The sequence below is a fragment of the Sinohyriopsis cumingii genome, chromosome 6 (genome assembly GCF_028554795.1).
Source record: "Sinohyriopsis cumingii isolate HCF-2022 chromosome 6, ASM2855479v2, whole genome shotgun sequence".
NCBI lineage: Eukaryota > Metazoa > Mollusca > Bivalvia > Unionida > Unionidae > Sinohyriopsis > Sinohyriopsis cumingii.
Genome location: NC_142966.1, coordinates 8,469,979 through 8,481,814, shown reverse-complemented (window position 1 = coordinate 8,481,814; position 11,836 = coordinate 8,469,979).

Genomic DNA, 11,836 nt, shown 5'->3' with positions numbered 1-11,836 from the left:
GTTTATCGTACACTGCAAAATAGTTTTAGTTTTATTTCTGGCATGGGGTCTGAATAAAAAGTATCTTTCTCACATTTGCTAACTACTACACTGTCATTATGTAATTGTATACCTACTTGTTGTACCCTGTCTGTATATATATTGTTTTGTGGACATGCACAGTTAAATTAATACTTGTTGTTGAGTTTAATTATAGTGGCGCGCACACAATTGTGCAAGTGCCATCCCTTGTTTGTGTAGGGGAATGCGTACATCACAGTCGCACTCGTAAATCTGAATCAACACCATCTCATGTATGTTTATGAGTAAATTTGTAGTATTTTAATCACGAGCGTCCAGGTAGGTGAAGCCAATACAACACGAGCGCACGTGCAAATTTTGTTAATGATACTATCTCGTGTGGGGCACATAAGGTACAAGAAAAACGCACATATAATACTTTGATAATTAAAACAGTACCATCTTTACCTGCATATAATCTCCCTGGAAAACATACGGACTCTTGGTGGTGAAACGCGACGATGGTAGACGGCACAAAAGAACGATGTCTGAAGGTGTGCTAGGCTAATCTAATTCCAACAGAAAATCAATAAAATGCACAGCAATATAATACTTGTTATAAGCAGCAGAGAGGGTGAACAGACCACTTGTTTGAAACGTCATTTGCTTAAAATATAAGCTTCTTTCGAAATAAAAAATAAGGTCACCGACAGATTTAAAAAAAGCGTCGACACTTTACTGAGAAAATCTCTATGGAATTTTCAATTAATATTACTCCATTGTCGTTGGTGATTTTTTCTAGTTTATTATGTACGCGCTTTACGCAATTACGTCTTCGCGAGGTACCCCCACCCTCTCTGCTGCTATTAATTTATCCAAATATTTTATCAAGTCCAATACGATATCTTGTTCTAGGATCGTGCAAATTTATTGTTATAAATCCATGCGGAGTAGCCTGCGCTCGTGAAAAGAAATTTTTGAATTTAATTATATCCATGTCACCGTTACACCAAGTTTGATGAATATTTCTCATCGTGTGTGTATCAACTCCATAAAACACAACTAAAATATTATAGCTATCTCTGATCACTTTTGGTATTTGTGTGTATCGTTGAGTAACATAAATGACATCGGTGTTTTTATGTCTACCTCCAGAAAAAATCCTAGCTGGATTTGATTGTTTATCCAGCATCACATCATCGTATACAACCAAATTATTAATAAATCCGTCTATGGAATCAACAGATGGTGCTTCATCAATATCGGTTATAAACTCGATAACATCCTTGTCTTTATCTATTCGTGCGTTTTCATTAAAATCCTTGAGCACATCATAACATCGTTGATCATCAACTGACGGGGCTACCAAATACAATTTATCCCACTTTAACCATCTCATTATAAGATTAAGTAACAACTGTGTCTTTCCACTTCCAGATGGTCCTATTATTATCATTCTGATGGAATTTGGTAACGCAGGATGGTGCTTAACAGGTTCTCGTTTTCTTGTCGCTGAAAAATCAATTATATCCATGCTGTATGAAATATCCATGGATTTATATTGTGTGAAGTGCAGGACGCGTACCCCGACGGATACACTAACAACTATTACCACAAAAAATAACAGATCAGCGGTTACGGGTAAGTGTACGCGGTGTGGTACAAAGAAATTCAAATTTATCTCCACTCAGTCAGGTGAAAAACCAAAACCAAAGCCAAAGTCAGGGACAAAGTCAGCGTTTAAAAAAAAAAAAGCAACACGGGGGTGATATTGCAGCAAAATTAGGAAAATTACCGGGAACTCCGTGGGCTAAATACCCAGGAGAAAAACATCTACCAGGATATAATTATTGCGGTCCTGGTACTCAACTCGATATCAGGCTTGATAATCAGGATCGACCAAAACCAGGCGAGGAACCAATAAACGCTATTGATAAAGCATGTCATGCTCATGATGTTGCGTATAAAAGAAATGATCTACAACATAGGCATATTGCAGATGTGAAATTAATTCATGCGCTAAATTCTATGAAAAATAAAAATATCAAAGAAAAATTAGCTAATTGGTTAGTAAGATCCGCGATGAAAGGTAAATTAGCGCTTGGGGCTGGTAATATATAAAATTGAATCGATTTATTATTCCTCAATTGGATACTGGAAAGGTAAAGCAGCAATTAGTAAACTCACTGATGCAGCAGCGGTTAAATATTATATTGCTAAAGCGTGGTTATCCAAACAGGCAATATGGCAAATTTATCTACCGCCACATAAGCAAATTCACTTTGCACATTTCGATGTCAGTGTTCCTAATGAAGTTCATGAAGCTGATATTCCGTTTTAACCACATGATACTGTACGTAGAAAAACGTACAAATACGCGCTAACCGTCGTTGATGTTGCAAGTAGATATAAAGATGCAGAACCGCTATCAACGGAAACAGCACCTGAAGTAGCCGATGCGTTTAAACAAATTTATCAACGAGGTGGTCTACGATGGCCACAGCTCCTACAGGTTGATCCTGGCAAGGAATTTCTTGGTCCAGTATCATCGCTGATGAAACAAAATAATACCAAAATACGACGAGGACATACTGCGATTCATCTTTATCAGGCAATTGTTGAACGATTAATCGAACACTCGCTGAGTGGTTATTATGATATCAATACGCGAAGGAATTTATTCAGGATACGAGATCTCGTGAATGGGTTGCAAGATTACCAAGTGTGATAGCAGCGTTAAATAATGAGATCACTCGAACGACCAACATAAAACCTATTAAAGCAATTACAAAAAAATAGACCTAGACAACAACGTGATCTTTCAGCACAGCCAGTATTAAGTTAAAAAATAGACCCACACAACAACGTGATCTTTCAGCACAGCCAGTATTAAGTTAAAAAATAGACCTACACAACAACGTGATCTTTCAGGACAGCCAGTATTAAGTAATATTACTGTAAGGTATTTATACGAGATCGGTGAACTTGAAGGTGGTAACGAAAGAGCGACTGATCCTATTTGGAGTATTACCACACACAAGATATCCACCGTGACAAGATCCTCAGGTAGACCTGCAATCTACCGATTAGATTCAACTGCTCCTCAACGTGGATTTGTACGTGAACAATTACAAGTAATTCCCGAGGATACACAATTACCACCGCGATGACTTAACTAGCAATGGTGGCAGCACCCTGGCGTCGATTACACTCAAGACAGGTCAACATGGTATTTTCTCGTGTATGACCAATATTGTTATTTTTTCTGTCTACGGTAAATTGTCTTGGATCATTTTTCAGATACCGCCATAACATTATACAATTACAACTTACACAATGATTATTCTGTTGTTGTTTCAACGTGCTGATATATTCAATATCAACATCAAAATCGCGTTTGTTCTTTTTATCACTTTGTTTGTAACCAGCTAATTTTTTTCTTATTATATCATTGTCAATATCATGACTAATCACTGACTCGTCCAAGACGATTCGTCTCAATTGAGATATTTTTCTAACTCGAGACACTGCAAGATAAACTAAGTTGGACCATTCGATGTGATCATCGACGATCCAAACAACTGTATCAGTAATAGTTAATCCCTGAGATGAATGAATCGTCATTGCGTATCCTAGCGTCCACGGGGATTTACCAGCACGTAGAGCATCTTCAACAACATCAACATCAACTGTGACAATATCATTCAGCACAAGATTCTGTTTCCTTGACTCGGTCTGTCCTGGTATATCAACGTCAATATTTTGTCGTCGCGTATCTGCTGGTCGATAACATAACGGAACTAGCAACGTTGGATATTTTTCTTTATGCAACTGAAACAATTCCCGTTGAAGTGTATCACGAACTATCTTTCTACTTGCAAGTATCACATCATTTGGTCGCCATGTTTGTAGAAAGTCGTTCATGGGTGTTTCTGAAATTATCTCGCGCATTACTTCACACTGAATTTTATTCGGTTGTAGTCTGATTATTTTTTTTAATTCCGTCAACGTTGCATCAAGTGCTCTATGATCATCAGACACTTCTTCATAATAATCAACAAAATTCTTTAGCCATCCATGTGGAGATGGTCCAACAAACGATGGTGGTTGACCATGATCGCCGCACATTACCACAGCAGTATTTCTTGTTAACAATCAATCTAGAAATGTTTTTAATGTTTCCAACGACACAGTACATATTTCATCCCAAATGATGATCCTTGGAATGTATTTCTCGCCCATCCTTAAAGATGTCCATGTATCACCCTTCCATCGGAAGAAGTTGTGATAAGTACACGATTGTACTCCATGTTGTTTCATCACTCGCAAGAGTCTATGTGTAGGTGTCAGCACGATCATATCTGATTTCTGAAATAATTCGATCGCTCGAGTGGTTTTACCAGATCCCCCCGGTCCGTTTATGTATATCGTTTTATATCTAGCTATTGGATCATATACCGATGGTAGCAACGCAGTTGTCGATGATATATTTGATCGTTGATTTTTATAATAATCATCTTTGATCGTAACATCTGCTGATTCTGAATAATCAAGTATATTTTCTTTCTTTATTCTCCATGAACCCCACGGTGCATCATCGTCCGTACAATCATCCAACAATGTTGCATATTTCTTATCGATACTGCGGTATCAGTAAATTTATTTATCATAGATAGCAAGTTTATGCTCACGTAGGCCAACATCGATGATCTTAAATGCGTATACTGAGGCGATTCTCCATCCATATAGCTTACATTCGTACCTAATCGTGTTTCATTTGATAAATAAACATCCTCGCGGTTTATAAATATATTTCTCGCTGCTGCATCAGCAACTATAAAATCTTATTCGGTATCATCCAGTATTAATCGTGCATGACGTTGTTTATGATCATATGCTCCACCCTGAGTAAACTTTCCTGTTATTTTTCTTCCAAGATCCTTTGCTGTTTTATCGCTATTATTGAGTTTAATTTCGAGCATTCTAGGAGCATCTTTGATGATATCATCCTTGAAAGCATCAGGACATTTTTCTCTAAATTCTTTAATGACCTCATCGAGACTGATATTTTCCCTCGGTGGTAACCGAACCTCGGTTTCTTTCTTATATGATATAATTGCCTCACTAACCACCAACGATACCATTATCGCACAATCGAGCATATATCGTAATATAACTATTGGTGCCCAGCATTTTTCTGAGAAATGTCTACCAAACCAAACATAACATATTGTATGAAGATCCATAGCAAACTCGAATGATTCAACACAAGCAAATCCAGTTAGATCAAAATCCGGCAATGGTCCATTTATCGATACACGCGTCATTTCATGTGTTGGATGACCGAACCTTGCAAAATACTTAGAACAATCTCCGTATCCGATAAAACTTCCTGGATAACACGCAACCATATCAACAGATATCATATCGTTGTAATTATATTTGGTATTCCACAATCCGCCGTGGCCATACTCGACACAACTTGATTGTATATCCGAAAGAAATTCATTTCGGATTGGTTTCCACGAATTTATTTCTCTAGCAACATGAGCTGCAACAGATGGAACAGTAAAACAGTTGCTGAGCAACTCATGAATATTTTCTGAATATTTTTGAGCAAGATTTTTCATTTCTTCATGAAGGGATTCTTTACATATATTTGACCGTTGGGTCGCACAAATTGATCATATTTTTCATCATCTAAGCTCTTAAATAACCACACTGACACAGGATCGTTTTTATTTATTTTTTAATAAAATCAAACATGTTATCATCATAAAATTTAACAGTTCGATTTCGTGGAAATATTGTTACTGCGCTAGCCCACGCGTGTGCGTTATGATCAATAATTTCGATCGAAGCTCCTTTTGATTTATATTTTGATTCATATAATATTTCTCTTGTTATCGTCGCTACGGTTATTGGGAATTTTTTTTTTCCTAACTCAGTGACCTCTTTGATAGACGCCCCGGTATCTTTAACTGTTTCTCCCCACGTGTTTATTATTTTACGTCTTTTATCTGTTAAACCGTTTCCACGGGCCGCGTTTGTAAAATGTTCTATTACTCGTTCAGCTACACAGTTTATTTTTGAAAATTTCATCGGCGCCAGTTTATCAACGCTAGCTTTTTCATTTATCGCATAGATTCCATAAACAATTGCTGTTACAGGATACGCTCACTCATAATACGGTTTGTCAATACCCATCAATAGACCTGGTTTCGAATTTCTACTTAGTATGACACTTTTTTTTATTACCGTGGACAGGATCATATTTGTCACGGATAATCCAGTTATCTGTTTATGCAAGTATGACAAATTGTATTCTGAAAAGATAACTTCTATCATCGAGCTGTTTAATAATAGCTGCTGCTCTTTTGTCATTCATCGTAGCGTCGATGATACCATCGACACCTTAGGCCTTGACTTTGTCAATGCAAATAATCTTGAACGTTGACCAGACATGAGATGCACCATCTGCGTGAAATTCTTTCTTGGCGTCGTGAAATTTATAGCTCAAACTATGATTTTTCCGATCAACCAAATCTCGTATCGGCACGTCTCGAGATATCCTGTCGAGGTTGAATTTACTTGTTTTCCAAGGCTTGATTCTGGATAATCTCTCAAACCCATATATATTATACTTCAGACAAGTATTTAAATAAAAAATATTATATATACAATGTCTCAACAGAACAGGTGCAAATGGTTAATGATCGGATCATTAACTCATTGTAATAAATCCTGTAAAAAGGAATTCTGCGGACAACACTTGCAAAACGTTCACCGTGAAGCTTAGGACCAATGCCATGTCTGCGATGTGGTGCTTGAGTACAAGGAAAAACACAGTTGTGTGTGTGTTGTGGTGGTAAACGATACAGAGAGCTTAAAAGATATTATGATAAAAAAATAATGACCCTGACAGAGTCAATGACAACGCTATAAAATCCGTGGAGGATTATCTAACTAAGTTTTCAGACAAATTATAATTTAAACAAATGATAGTATTGTATTATGGAGCAAAATGAATTTGCCCCACATCCTATAATAACAAACTACGAATCAAATATTGATGATATTATCAGAAATTGTCAAAAGAAAGTACCAGTTGGTTATATTAATAATACTGGTTACCTATTGTTTACTGCTGGGAAGAAACCTTATCTCTGTCATCGATTTGTGTATGAATGTCACAAGGGGTTGATCAAAGACGGTCCTGTGATCGATCATATTGACGAAAATCCTCAAAATAATTATTTATCCAACCTTCGAGCTGTTACACAGAGCGAGAATAATACACGTGGTAATACTGGGAGATGTAAAACCACCCGAAAGAGGGCGGTAAAATCTATAAACATAGAAGCTGGCGAAGAAATAATAATTTCAATCAATGAATTTAGCTGCGAAATATTTCAATATTAATCCGCCTTCAGTACAATTTGTCGCACAAAATATAACCAAATCTATTCTTTCCAAGCAATATAAACAGAAAATCACCTTCCAATATTGTTAATGAGATAAACTATCATCACTATCAAGTAATTACCTTAAATTATATTTATTGACTATTTTTTAATCATTTTATTTTTTTAGCAGAAATCCTCACTTTTATACTACTTATTTTTTTGCTTATGCGAAAGGGAGATTATTCTCTAAATATATATTTATCCGTAGATTTCTGATTGTTATGGTCGTAATTAGTCAATTAACCATCTACGTCGTAATTAATATCAATAATCATACTCGTAGAAGGATATTTATGGTTTTTAGCTTACAAAATTAAAAAAAATAAACGTATTTTACATCGTACAATATAGCTGAGTTATTTTTAGATCTGTTACGAGAAATCGAGGCAGAATACGCTGTTTATATATTTACAATCTGTTTAGAAACTGCTGCTATAATGCATAAATATATAAACCGATCTGTAGGTGATAAAAAGTTTGATGGTACAGTGATAGCAGATGTACATATATTTTTAAGACTCCATTTTATCAAGGCAGAACACGCTGTTTATATATTTATAATCTGTTACGAGAAATCTAGGCAGAACAAGCTGTTTATATATTTACAATATATTCAGAAACCGCTGTTTTAATACAGAAATATTTACAATCTATTCAGAAACCGCTGTTTTAATGCAGAAACATATATAGCTTACAATCTATTCAAAAACCGTCGCCTTATAATAATTTCTGAAACGTATATTGTTAGATGATTCGATAGCTCAGTTGATAACGTGTCCGACCATGATACTCTAGGTCTGGCGATCGAATCCCCATGGCTGACAACTGTCGCTGGTTACGCATATTTGCGTTTTTATAATTAATTGGGGGGCTCCGCTTAAAGCCTCGAAACTCAACAGAAAAAAGACACCCACCCACCACATCACTTGTGGTAGATACATGTTTTGTATCACCCACAAGCTGATTATTGGGGGGTGGGTGTCAAAATCTGTTGAGCGTAGAGAAGGCCCCCCGTATATGTTGTGCCGTCCTTGTCATTCATTCATTGTATATATTATAAATACTACGTGTTGTACTGTCATTCATTCATTGTATATATTTCATGTATTCATTCATTGTATATATTATAAATGCTACGTGTTGTGATGTCCTTAATTAAGATTTATGGTTGTACTGTCATTCATTCATTTATATATTTCATGTCATTCATTCATTGTATATATTTCATATACCCCCTGAACTTCCTAAAAGACTCGAATAGAGGTTCATGTGGGGATTGTCATTCATTGTATATATTCCATATACCCCCTGAACTTGTTAAAAGACTCGAATAGAGGTTCATGTGAGGATTGTATATGTTGTGCTGTCTTCACTAAACGCACCCTCTTGAGCCTCTAGACCGTTGTTTGACGGGTTAGGGGCTCTCATAAGGGATTGTGTTTCGTGCATCCTCCTGAACTCGCTAGAACACTCGACTAGGGGTTCATAGGGGATTATATGTTGTGTCGTCATTCACTCATTCATTATAGATGTTGTGCTGTGCTCCTTCCTGAACTCGCTAGAACACTCGACTAGGGGTTCATAGGGGATTTTTTTTAAAAATATATATATACTAAATAATGAACTATGAAAATATCAATGATGTAATTGTTGCTATTAAAAAATTAGAAAAAGACAGTATTAATATATCTGATAAACTGAATCCTGAAAAGATTATCTCTGATTTTGAAATCTTAAAAGACCGTAAAAATTATGTCGGTTTTACACTGTCTCCGAATACAAGTTCATAAAACGAATTCAGGCGAAACGATCTAAAGTAACTTTGTTGGTGAAACGACCGAACACGTGTAATATTTTATTTATTCTGAAATATTTTATTTATTCTGAAATATTTTATTTGGTCTGAAATATTTTATTTTATCAGAAATATTTTATTATTATTCAGAAATATTTTATTTTCTGAAATATTTCATTTATTCTGAAATATTTTATTTTCTGAAATATTTTATTTTTCAAAAAATTTGATCGATTTTTATAATTTTGAGTAGCAACCACCATATCAGAATTAACAAACTGATCGATTTGCATGATTTTGAGTACCAATCGCTATATCAATTTAAGAATATTTCTGATTATAATAATTATTTCAGAATAAAATAAAAATATTTCAGAATAATAATAAGATAATTTTTTGTAGTATTTTTTGCAAAACTGATTGATTTTGTTAATTTTGAGTACCTATCACCATATCAGTTTCAGAATAAAAAAATATTTCAGAATAATAATAAGATTTTTGTAGTATTTTTCGCAAATCTGATCGATTTTGTTAAATTTGACTACCTAAATACATATCAGGACTAACAAACTGATCGATTTGCACGATTTTGAGTACCCATTTACTAGTCAAAATTAACAAACTGATTGATTTACCTGATTTTGATTATCAACCACCATTTCAATTTCAGAATAAATAAAATATTTCTGAAAAATAAAATATTTCACAATAAATGAAATATTTCTGATAAAATAAAATATTCTGAAAAATCTACGATCAAAGATTTTACGATAAAAGTCCTAAGATGTCACATACAGGTTCACAAGTAGTTGTTCCTGACGCATATCAATTAAGTATCCAAGGGGGTCAGTTAGTTTAAAATTTATTCGTGTTAACAAAGTATTGTTACACCGCAGATAAACAGGATTAAAATTGGTTCTTGCACGATCAAATCCCCAGGGGGAACTTGTGGTGTGAACGTGTATAAAATGTATTCTTGTTGAGCCCGATTTGATTTTCCGAGATCTATTTAATAGCTACCATCGATCACATCACAAACTAGATTAATCGCGATCGTTGAAGTTATATTAACGATTCCCGGAGATACATGTCTACCGCCGCCGTATGGATCATTATTATATCTAAGAACAGTTGCTGGTGGGGCTATTTTTCTCCACACAGCTAGTATTTCAGGAAAGTTGTTCGCGACAAGATCATTGAGTGATCTTATCAATTCGCCGGTTTCAAATCCTGGTAGTGTAAAATTTAATAAATCTGCTTCAGTTATTTTATAATGATCAATATATGTTTGTTTGATACTTTTTCTTCCTGTATCTATATAATTATTAGCATTTATTACTTCAATAATAGTCTGATTAAAACATTTAAGATCGAATACAATTTGATTTAAATGTTGTATCGTTGCAATGATCTGATGTTTTAGATTGATATTGGGATACTCCAGGATATAGTTTTTAAATAAATGTGCTAATCTCGTTAATGTAGTTATGTATTCAATTTTAATTTCGTTAGCCCTATATCTGAAATCTCTTTCATAAACAATATTAGTTGAAGTTTATATATCAAAATCAATGATAGAAAACGGTGTTATAGGATGTAATTTTCCATCATGAATAATACGAGTATCCCTATCAGTCGATGGATACAAATTTCGGTATTCTGGAGTTGTTATAAACTTTGTTTCGTCCGTGAGAAATTCAATTAATTTTGGTTCTGGTGGTCCTTCATGCACTGGAGGAACATCCGGCCAACCTAGTACGGATCTTATCGTGGACTGATAAATATCAACGACGTAATCAGGCGAGTTTATTTCGATTGCAGAAGATAGCGTCGGCTCATGAACATTAATCGATATTTTTTATTCTTTTCCTATTATTGATTTTATTCTAAGCGCAAATTCTTCATTGATTTGTTCGATCTCATAACTACCAGTTGGTATTCCAACAACAACCTAGTCAGGTGTTCCATCGGGTTTATTCTTATTAGCAAATACAAGCGAAATATTTGCTGGTGTACCATTAAATGATTTCGATGATATTTGGCCAACTATGGTATACCCGTAATTGCACTAGTGCAATTTCTTTTACTGGAATTGCAGTTGGAAAATTGATACTAAATTCAGGATTAATCGAGCTTACCGAGATCATCGTGGTCTTGTGCGGGTTTGTGTTTGTCTCAATCTGCTGGAGTAGCTCTCCTGACGTTGTCAGTGATGTCATTATTAATGCATGTACCTTTAACAACACTGTTATATATTTTAATCATTTCTGAAAACTCAAAATCAGATATAATTCCATCACTGAGACTCGCTGATAACAACGAAGATAACTTCGAGTATGCGACCGTCGCTGTATGTAATCTTATCATGTAATCGGATAATTTTTCATTCGTGCAAGTACATATTTTTTTTGCAATGATATTGAGCACACCTGCAATCGTTGTTGTAGCTGAAATACAAATAGTTACGGCTACTGGTGCCATCATTGTCATTGTTGATAATATCACACCGGTTCCAGCAACAACAGCGGATACTGAATAAACGATTACATCAATGATAACTAGTCGTCGTCGATAT